The sequence below is a fragment of the Tupaia chinensis genome, unplaced genomic scaffold, assembly GCF_000334495.1.
Source record: "Tupaia chinensis unplaced genomic scaffold, TupChi_1.0 Scaffold000184_1, whole genome shotgun sequence".
Taxonomy (NCBI): Eukaryota; Metazoa; Chordata; class Mammalia; order Scandentia; family Tupaiidae; genus Tupaia; species Tupaia belangeri.
The window spans coordinates 3,921,227-3,930,367 of record NW_006159659.1 but is presented as its reverse complement, the minus strand read 5'-3'; positions in this window follow the sequence as shown (position 1 = coordinate 3,930,367).

Genomic DNA, 9,141 nt, shown 5'->3' with positions numbered 1-9,141 from the left:
GAGAGAAGGTGGTGGAGAAAGGGAAGAATGGGTGGGAGGACGAAACTCACAGAGACATTCCCCTAAGGTTTCCATCCCAGATTCCCCAGCACCAAGCGGCCCCCTCCACTTCTCAAACTGAACTTGGGAACTTGCACGTTGGAAACAGGAAGTCACAGGCTGGGAAATCCTTTCTTGATCCTCTCCTTCCTTCCCGCATACCAGACCCTCCTCCCTGTATTCGCTCAACAGTATCTGCAACTGCTGCTCTGCCTACCCGAGGGGTGCACCCGCCCTTATGCCCGTGTTGCCTTGGTCCTTCCACTCATCTCTGGTCCACTTTCTCTGCCCATTCATACTATTCCCCACCCAGCTCGGCTTCTAAAGGTTCCCCAAGACGCCTAAGTTCAGCAGCTCCCACCTGATCCCTCTCCCTTCCCCACTATTGCCATCCTTGGGAGGAACACATTGGAAGGGGCCAGAAATTCCCCTGCAACACTTCACTCGTGCCCTTCCCCCAGCATCTTAATTTCTGCTCGCGGAGATGCCGCTTCTCTGCAGCGCTTTGCTGATTCACGATGATCGCGGAGGGAAAAGCCTCATTGACTTGTGCCCCTGCGAGCGGCGAGGCGAGCGCGAGTGGCTGCGAGGGCAAGCGCTTTGGGAAACCACCCACCATTGCGCAGCCGAGGTGCTAAATGGCAGGGTGGATGCCCTGCGTGGCTCTCAGCCCCGGCAGACAGAAAGAAAGAAGGGTGGAGAGGGGGGTGGCGGTGGGAAATACTGTGAGCCCATATCCTTGAGCGACAGAGTCGGCGGCAGCTAATGGGTGGGCAACTCTCAGGAGGCCTAAAATCGGTGTCTGCGCTGGGAACGCACAGGAATGTTTCATGTGCAGCACAGGGACAAAAGTATGAGAGAGGGAACCAGCCGACAGGTCTCCTTGAGAACGTTTAACATTTTGGCGAAACTCTTCATTTTGAAGTCTTTGTCCCTCCAAATGGTTTTCTTCCCTTCTAGATCCGCTCTATTTCCTAGGATCTCCAGCCTTGTAATGTCAGTTCTCAGAAGGGCTGAAGAGCCAGAGTGCCCTCTCAGTGCCTGGGCTGAGTCAAAGAGAAGGAGAAACCCAGCCTTGTTCAGCTGGCTGGGGTGGAAGTGTTGTCAGCCCACACAAAAAGGGCCTTTCCTTTGAGATCAAGGCAGTTGCTTCTTGTCTTCTCAACTCTATTCCTAACTGTCCTTCCTTAACATTTTGGGGAAAGTTTCACCCTGCCTCTTTTACATCAGAGAACTACCAGTCATTGGCCACCTTTTATTTCAGGCAATCCAGTTAGAGTTGTGTAAATTGAGTTGGAACAAGAGGGAGGAGGAGGGGAAGGATTTCTTTTGGCTTTAGACATACAGGGGAGCATTGCCACCACCAAAAACTTGGGTTTGCATTTGAGACAATGATCTTGAGAACAGAGATAATAACATCAGCACCTTCATCAAGGATTACTTTTTCTGACAAAAATTAATATATATGATTTTTAGACAATTTATAAAATAAGAGTAAGAAAAATAAGGAAAGGGACACAACCAGTATCCCTATACTCCTACCACCTTGTCAAAGGTAACCTCTGTTAATGCATTATTACACACAGGGACAATATAATATAGACGTTAAGTCTCTTGGTATTGCAGCCACTGAGTTGAAGCCTTACTAGTTACGATGATACATTAGGTAACTGCTCCTTTTTGCCTCACTTTCTTCTTCTGGAAAATGAATAGTAATAGTACCTACCCCACAGAGTTGCTGTGAAAATTGAATAGATTAGAAGACGTAATGCACTTAAAATAGTGCCTGGTCTATCACAAACACCTAATAAATGATATCGTTGTAATTCTAGTCTTTTCTATGTAAGTATGTGAAAAGAAATTCAGTCCCTGACATCTAGGAGCTGGCCTGGTATTATCAGCTGAGCCTTGGTGTTGCTAAGAGCTGTCCTGGCACTCTTAGCTAAGCTTTGGTGTTCTCCCATTAAACATAAACCATTTCCCAAAGCACTGATGTCAGATAAGGGCATTCTGTAACTATGATGGATGAAGACAAAATTAGGATCATTCCATAATCAGGTCTGAACACAGAACAAACACGAACCTCATCTAAACCACAATAATGACCAAGCGTGTCCTTATCTTGGCTAGTATGAGTGACTAGTGTGGTCTTGTTAAAAACAAATAGTAATAGTTTTAGCCTTGTTCTGGTCTTTTATCCCTTTTCGTAAAGACTTATTAAGACACTCAGTGATAAAACTATCCTTGCTTTCTGATGACTTCCAATTTAGAGAAAGCCTCACTGATTTAAACCTTCCCCCGAATCACTTAGTACCTCAAACCTATGATAAGTCCTCTCTAACATCTTCTTGATGAGACATCCCCTAATTCTTCATGGTGTGTGTTCTCTTGCTGCAACAGCAAAATAAGCCCAGTTGTGTCAACTAAGAGTATGGTCTTGGTGGTCTTTGGCAAGAGGGCATTAACAATTATTTACAAAATTTGTACACTTCCTTTTTCTAAAGCTGAGGATCATAGTAAACATTCTGTTTGGTAACCATTTTTCCCCATGAGCCATTTATCATATCAATATTGCTACAAAAGATTCTTTAAAGTTTATTTTTTTCATGGCAGGGCAGTGGGTAGATGGAGTGTAGCAGTAAACCACAGTACTCTGTGAGACTGACCCATGTAGGAAGGTTCCAGGTTTACATCTGGAGAGCTCCCTGCATGCACCTGTGATCTGGAGATAGTAGAGGCTGGGGGTGGATTGTGATATTAAGAGCCTTTTGGGGTTCTGTTTCTCTCTCATGGAAGGAATTAATGAAAAATTTTAAACATAGAGAGGCACCCTTGATGAGCTCTTCATGTTGCAATATTCCTCCCAGCTCTGCAACCAGCCAGGATCGCTGGCACACTCAACATGTTAGGTAGACCTTATGTGAACTCAGAGCCTTCTTACATGGCTTCCAGCATTGTGCCACCATGGCTGGGCCAATATTGCTATGAACTAGTGTAATGGCTGCATAGCCTTTCATCATAGAAATGAACTTTAAGTTATATTTTGGGTTTCTTACATTTTTTACTTATAAATAACACTGAGATGAACATCCTGTACATAAATCTCTGATTCCATCTCTAATTATTTTCTTAGGGCTAAAAATCCACCAATGTATTTTAAATACCCTGTTTCTAACAGATGTCTTTCTAAGTATTGTTAAAGTGGAAGGGGCATGATTTAACAGGTATCAAATTATTTGACAAAATTCTGAATTACTTCCACCTTACAGGAATTTCTTCATCTGTTACATTTGGAATCAGTCTTCTTGGCCCAGTTTTGCTCAGATGTGCCAGAGAGATTGATCATAGTAAGGAGTGGGGATCAAAGGAAAAGATTATTTTCCTTGATAATGTTAGAAGCAAGGGGTGGGGCCAGCAGGTGGCATGGCGGTTAAGGGTGTTGAACTCCCACATGGCAAGGGTCTACTCTTTCTTAGCAAATGCGTCAAGTATTAGTTTTCAATCACTTTTCATTTTCTGCCTGAAAACCGCAAGATATTTTCATGCATATATATTAAATTAAACAGTTTTATGTCAACCATGAAAGCACTACGCATAGCAGAATCATGCAAAAGATATTTAGGAAGCTGCAGTCGGGGTGGCACTTAGTATAGTACATTTATCATTACTTAATACTATCCCTCCTTCAATAACACTGATAGTTTGCTAAGTGATGGGTGTTTCTGCCATCCTAAAAGATATAGGTAAGACTTTTTTTTTTTTTTTTGAGTATGAAAGTACATGCAGGGAAGGCCAAAGTATTGATATACCAAGGATTATTGTACCCTTTCACAAAGGAGAAACTCCTGGGGCCAGCAGGTGGAGTGGTAGTTAAAGCTCTGAATTCCCACATGGCTGACTGCAATTCAAATCCCAAACCTGGCAGCTTGAAAATCATGCTCAGCATGTTTGCTTGTGTGCCCAAAATCCTGAGAGGAGACTGGAGAAGAAGGGATTGCAGTGTGGTTATCCTCTCTGGCGGGTGAGTTCTCACTTTCTCTCTGTCTCTGTCTCTAGCAAGCGCACATACCCTATGGCAAAAGCCTAAGGAAAAAAAGAAGGGGAACCTCCCCTGGAAAACCTCAGAGTCACTTTGAGTGGTGATGTCTCCATAAAATATCTGCTCGGTCTCAGTTCCATCTTGGCCTAGAAGCTGTTTTATGCAGAGCAAAACTTCCCCAAAATGATACTCAAGGGAGACTTCTAAAGATAGTTTGAAATTGTAGTTGATGAGAGAAAGTGTTGGGACCAGCAGTTAGCGTAATGGCTATGTTGCTGGACTCCCATGTAGTCGCGGTTCGAGTCCCCGACCCAGGGGCTTAAACTCATGCCGGGCGCGTGTGTGTGCATGCCCAAGGTGAGAGGAGAATGGAGGAGAAGGGATTGCGGCGTGGCCATCCCCCCAGGGGGGTGATTTCTCGCTTTCTGTCTCTCTGTCTCTGTCTCTCTGTCTGACGAGCGCATGCACCCTATAGCGAAAACCTCTCCAAAAAAAATAGAAAAGAAAAAAGAAAAAGAAAAGAAAAGAAAGAAAAAGAGAGAGAGAGAGAGAGAGAGAGAGAGGGAGAGAAAGAGAAAAAGTGTGTATGGTAAGCCCTAAGAGTCTGCTAAAGAATTAGAAATACAGTGCTGTGTGGAGATGATCCCTGCTCAAAAGTATGCCGATTGCATATCTGGGCCTTTCAGGATGTTCTGCCAACTTAGCAGGCTCTCCATATCATTATGAGTCTTTTAGAAGAAAGATCTATAATGACATAAAGAAAAGAGTCATGCAAAATCATTTTCCTAAATAACCATAGGACTCAGAGCTAAGAGATATTTCATGCATCAGTTCAGGAGAAAAACGTTCTGGTACACACTATCTGGGTGTCTGTTCACCATGTCATTAGTGAGTTGAGGTGGCCATGTCCAAATCTTTGCTTTTTTCTCCTAACAGAAAGCATGGTCATGTCTTCTCTCCACCTTCCAAAATCCTTCCATCCTTCAAGGTTCTCTTGAAATCCCAACCCAGATATTCAATAAACCTGTTCTGACTTCCACAACCAATAGTGATTAACTTAACATTGAATTATTTCAGCATAAATTTGAATTATTTCAGTGAGCAAGTTCCTACTTTGGTCAACTACTAGGAGATATTGAGCACGGGATTTTCTGATCTCAGGAATTTGTTGTCTAATAGAGTTGAGAATTAAAATATAAACCTGTGTAGAGTAAACGCCAGAGAAGATGTTCCATTTCACCAGTGTGTGAAGGCTCATAAAAGGCATGGATGGTATCTGCTTGTGTTCTGGCTTTGGAATACCTTTAACCTAGAGCTAGTATCTTTAAAAAAAATAATTATTTTACTTACTTTTTTATTTGTTATTATTATTTTTAATTTGACCAGAGAGAGAAAGAAAGAGGGAAAGTGAGAATATGAGTCACCAGGACGGGAACTCGAACCATGGTCAGCAATGTGGGAGTCCAGTGCCCTAACCACAATGTCACCTGCTGGCCCCTAGGGCTTGTATTTTTTGTGCTGTTTTGAGCTTTGTTATCTAATGTTTTATATGTATGTGTGTGTGTTTATATATTTCCTACTCTCTTTTTTTTTTTTTTGGTTAAGTTTCTGCCATGGGGTGTGTACTCTTGCCAGAGAGAGAGAGAGAGAGTGAGAGAGAAACAGAGAGAGGGAAAGTGAGAAATCACCCCCATGGGGAGACGGCCACACAACAATCCCTTCTCTATTCTCCTCTCAGGATTTTGGGCATGCATGCACCTGTGCCTGGCATGATTTTCGAGTCATCAGGTCTGAGACTTGAACCATGATTGGCCTTGTGGGAGTCTAGTTCCCTAACCACCACACCACCCACAGGCCCCTTATATTTCCTTATTCTCTCTCTCTCTTTTTTTTTTTTTGGAGAGGTTTTTGCCACAGGGCACATATGCTCACCAGAAAGACAGAGACAGAGAGACAGAAAGCGTGAAATCATTCGGGATCTTGGGCACACACACACGCACGCGCGCCTGGTATGAGTTTAAGCCACTGGGTCCGGGACTCAAACCATGGTCGACTACATAGGAGTCCAGCAACATAGCCATTATGCTAACTGCTGGTCCCTCCCTATTCTTTTAAAAAGCATTTAATTTCCTATAAACCTTACATTGAACTTTTTATGTCACCTTCAGATCCTCAATGCCAGGACTTGGTACAGGGAAAACTTGAGTAAATACATGCTGGTGGCTTGTTAGAGTAATACATACAGCATCCAAGGAAGATGAAGGTGTTATTACGTTGTGACAGGCAGTTTTTGTTTTGTTTTGGTGTGTTTTTTAGAGAGATTTTTGCTATATGGCATGTGCACTCGCCTATAAGACAGAGAAAGACAGAGATACAGAAAGTGAGAAATCACCCCCCAGGAGGGATGGACACACTGCAATCCCTTCTCTTCCATTCTCCTCTAAGGATTTTGAGCACGCACGTACACGTGCCCAGCGTGAGTTTTAAACCACTGTGCCCAGGCCTCAAACTGTGGTTGACTATGTGGAAGTCCAGCCATGTAATCATTATGCCATCTGCTGGTCCTGAGACAGGTGGTTTTTAAAGTAATTTTATTGGAACCAATGATCAGTGATCAAAAAACAAAAGAAGTTAACAATTCTGATTTTACCTGTTCAAAATACATATTCATTCATATCAGAAATTTGGGCTGTAAATAATATTGATGGGAATGGTACAGATTTCAGCGAAGCCCTTTAAATTTAATGAGCACATTAATTTGTTTTCCTTGGGGCCAGCAGGTGGCATAGAGGGTAAGGGGGTTGGATCCCACACAACCAACTCCATGCTTTGAGTCCAGGACCCTGCGGCCTGAAAATTTCACTGGGAATGTGTGTGTGGGCTCAAAATCCTGAGAGAATGGAGGAGAAAGGATTACAACATGTCTTCCCCACTGGGGGATGGTTTCTCTCTCTCTCTCTTGTCTCTGGTGAGAACACACACTCTATAGCAAAACTAGAAAATAAATAAATACATAAAAAAGAGGCTCTTTAAAATAGTTATTTTTCCTCATTCATAATAGTGTTTGTACATGTGCACATGAGAGAGAAGAGAGAGAAGAGAGCACTCCTGACAAGATTTGGTCAGGCCACAATCCCCTTCCTCCCCAAATCCCCTTCCTCCCGTCTTCTAGCCCACTGGATATTGGGCACTGACATGTGTGCCTGGTATGTTTCAGACTGACCAGTCTGGGGATTTGAACCACGATCACCATGTGGGATCTGGCTTCTCTTGAGCAATGGATTACCACTGTGCTATGGAGCCAGCCCTGGATGAGCATATTTCAATATGCAAATACATGCTGCTAATTATAAATGAACATTTCTTCCCTAAACTGAACTGAATGGGACACTAGTTTAGACACATTTTACAAGGAGTAGTTTGAGGCAGTTGGGATATTGAAAGTGGCAAGGTATATATGCATTTAAAACCTCATCTATAACTCCAGAGAATGAGCAGGGAATTGAGTTTTAATACATATCAGTCTTTTGATAGAATTTTGATTACTAGGATGGGCTGGTAGAACTTTCCATTTTTCTTCTTTTGGAATGATCCTGAAGTTTTAAGTTTGGTAAAAAGGATGATCACTCCTTATCCTGGGAAAACCCAAGAAATGTCACTTAAAAAAAAAAAAAGCCAGCAAGTGTGTTTGCTCTCACCTGAGAGACAGAGAAATAGAGAGAGGGAGAGGAGAAAGCCTCTCTCCCCATGGGGGAATGGTCATGCCACAATCCCTTCTCCTTCATTTCTTTCTCTTTCTGGGATTTTTGGTACACACACACAGGCACCAGGCATGCTTTCTCAAGCCACAGGGTCCAGGAGCTAGCTGTGCAGTCAGCCATGTGGTATTTCCCTTAACCACCAAGCCACGGGCTGGCCCATAATGTCACTTTCCTAATAGTGAACAAAATGCAATTTTGGATTTTCATTAAGTCAAACTTATTATCCTTCCACTGTGTTTAAATGAGGATTTAGGTACATTATTAACTTTCAGCATCAGGGACAGACATGACTAAACCTAGCTACCCTTAACCTTTCCTGTATCCATCATGTCTAAATTGGTTTTAGAGAAATTTTAGAACTAAGGAGGTTCTTTATAATCCAGGGGTTGACCATTTTTTCTAAGGCAGGCCAATTAAAATAGTAATAAATTTAAGTTGGTGAACCCCTAATCCAATATGATGATATTTCAAATTGTGTTCAGTACTGCCATTCCTCTGTAATGTGTTTGTATGAGGAGGGATTCATTCGAAGGGAACTGTTAGAAATGACTATAATGTACTTTAGGAGTAGTTGTGCTAAAAAGTTACAGGAATGATAGAAAATGGAGAAAAGAACATTTTCATGCATTTATGTGCCAAGTTTGACCTTAAGCACTTTCAAGTATTTTAGTCTAGATAATTTGCAAAATCACTCTGTGGGTTATTAAGTATTGTCAAACCCATTTTAAAGAGAGGAAATTGAGGTTTAAGGAGATTCAATATTATGTCCAGGGAGGTATAAATAGAATCCAGGACCATCTGATACAAACCCCATGTTTTTCTTTTCAATCATCCTGCTTTTAAGCAGAAAATCTTCTTGACACCTCTTCTAAAATTTCTCGATTGGAGATCATAATGTGTCAAAAAGATATTGATCAGATAATATAATATGCCATGAACATTATATACAATTTAATGCTATTTCTGTATTTGCTTCTTATTTAATAGTGTTGTAAAGTGACAGTTCTGTGGCCTATTCATTAATCAGTTTTTCGGTATTTGGATTCATTTCTCATGTTGTATTCCTTAGAGCAGTTCTGTGGCCCAACAAAAATATCGTTATGGAACCCAAAGTGTTTGCTGATCTAATCCAACCCACTCCTTTTGCAGATGGCAAAACTTCTGCAGTCCTTGTCTAGATTCTACCAAGAAAAATCCCTCAAAATGTTAAAGTGGAAAACTGTCAAGTGGTTCCAAAATACATAACAGAAAAAGCAACCAAGTAGATTCTGACCTTATACGTGTTGAAATCTTTCCATTTTT